The sequence below is a fragment of the Euphorbia lathyris genome, chromosome 7 (genome assembly GCF_963576675.1).
Source record: "Euphorbia lathyris chromosome 7, ddEupLath1.1, whole genome shotgun sequence".
In the NCBI taxonomy this organism is placed as follows: Eukaryota; Viridiplantae; Streptophyta; class Magnoliopsida; order Malpighiales; family Euphorbiaceae; genus Euphorbia; species Euphorbia lathyris.
In genome coordinates, this window is record NC_088916.1 from 12,224,782 (window position 1) to 12,227,269 (window position 2,488).

General features: G+C 32.4%; 1 pseudogene; it reads right to left on the reverse strand.

The window, feature by feature from the left end:
• Positions 1-1,053: 1,053 nt before the first annotated feature.
• Positions 1,054-2,488, reverse strand: LOC136236006 (glutamate decarboxylase 1-like; annotated as a pseudogene).

Here is a 2,488-nt window from a genome sequence, read left to right on the forward strand (position 1 = left end):
TCTTTATATCTTATAAACTTTCAAATATTATTTACGGTTATACTAAACTTACTGTTGTCCTCTGATGATATGACACAAGCAAAATGGTGCTAAATGACTAACCTTTCTCAAAGACTTTAAATTATAAATATATCTTCCTAATAACATTTTCTTAATTTTTGGACTAACATCTTGAGATTTTAACTTTCTTATTCTAATCCTAATATAGAGGGTTTATGAAGATTGGTTGTCAATGAAAATCTTGGCTGAAAGCAGGAAAAAAATAACTCAGTGCAGAAAATAATTGGCAATAATGACCTTAGTGTTTCTACATACTAGAGTGAACCCAAGTGAAGGCAGGATAAAATTATAAGGGGACTACAATTTTAAAGGGGGTTACAGGCTAGGCTGAAAGCGAACCAGAGATTCGAATGAGAGTTATAATCCTTCATCGACAATACTAAAATGTATTTTTAGACTGGTTAGGAGTCAAGGCCCCTCATAATCATAGTGTCGAGGGGCCCTTGCCTACAAAAGCTTATGAGTTGGACTTAATAAATCCGCCCAAAAAATAATTAGCCTAGTTAAAATGTTACACATACTCTAGAGCTCATGTTAAAATGGAGCAAGAAGCACATGTTAAACATTGCTCATACTAAAAATACATAATTTTACTTTTCAAATTATCACAATAACAAATAATCCATCACTTGGAAACAAAGTCAAATAAATAAATTAAGAAAATAATGTCGTGCCAAATAATTCATCCTAGTGCCTAATTATGACAATGAATTACATTAGTGGATTGGAAAATTGGAAATCTAATATATGACATTAACATTTGCATTACCACCACAACCTTTATTTTTATTTATTTATTTCAAGTCCATATTTGAGATAATTATTACTTGTCCTAGAACAATACAAAACTCAAGGCTTAAGATTAGCAAATTTTTCACAAAAGCAATTAATTAACTTAATTGGAAAAGAAAAAGAGAATTTATTTCACATGCTCACCTCTAAAGCATGAGTAGCAGTAGCAAGATCTTCTTTAGCCTTATATTTGTAATTGCACTAGACCAAGATAAACTTAATCATAAGAACAAGAACTACAGCTTAATAATTTCAAATTACTAACAGTAATTATGATTTTATCATTTAGGGCTAGTAAAAATGGTAAATATGTGTACCTTTGGAGAAGTTGTTAGTGAAGGTGGGTTGATCAGCACCAAGTTAATTAATGTGGAAGATAAGCTCTTCAGGCAAGTCCTCTTTATTTCTCCAAATGACCCAACCGATTTCAGCATAAAGAAGTCCATATTTGTGTCCACTTACATTAATACTCTTCACTAATGGTAATCTAAACTCCTGCTCTAGTTCTGGATTGCATCCATATGGATTGGAGTATCCCATCTACACAAATCAATTTCATCTCTAATTAATTCAAAATCATGATCTCTAGTTTAAACCTACCTCAATAGAGAAAAAAAGTAGGTACCCTGTTTCCTTGTTCTTGTCAAGTAAAGATCATTCAATTTCTTGACATCTTCAAATTCAACATTAAAAGTGAAGCCCAGAACAGCTGCTACACAAATTATATTTTCATCCACCAGTTCCACGACCTTTTCAGGGTCCATCATATAGTAACCCTCACTTAGCTTCACTTCTTTCAGCTCCATCTCAAAGTACCTGACAAATTTCTCCCAACATACCTTGATATATAAAATTATATATGTCAATTGAAGGAAGCTTTTAATTCCAGAATATATATTGGAGGAAGGTTAGGTTATAGTTACCTGAACATTAGCACCAGTTACAATGTTAGGAGAATCAGTGGATTTTCCTTGAGCTTTTCTTTTGTTTTTCCACTTTCTCTTAAAAATGCTAATCGAGCAACCATTCTAGCCTTTGAGGATCCCACTATTCCTACTCCAACTGCTGCTTCTGATTCCTTAAGTGGTGCATTGAATAGATGTGTTATCATGTTTACACACCTATTCTCTTTCATTTTAACATATATAACAAATCGGCATTTTACATATATATGAGCCTTGATCAATTATAATTCCACATGTCCTTAGTTGTACATGTCAAACTCACCTAAAATAGTATTACTTATTTAATCTGTCTTAAATTACATTTTGTAATGCAAACAAAATGAAACTTCCCTGATAATCAGAGGCTAAATGTGCATAATTATCATTAATACATGACTCAATGTATTAAATTGCAAATTCGGAGATTTAAACAAAAAAAAAAACTGGATAAGGATGCATATATCTATATATAAGGTGGAAGAGAAAGAATGCCTTCAATTCAGTAGTGACAGGATACTCATCCGTGTCAACATCATTCTTGTTGATGGAAGATGTGATATGCTTATCACATCAGGTTCCATTCAAGTGGTTACAAATGAAGCCAAGTTGAGCTTTATATTTCCATCCAACATAAGATCATCATTTATGATCTGGTATGCTGCACCCTTTGGTATTGAATTTGCTGGCATCCT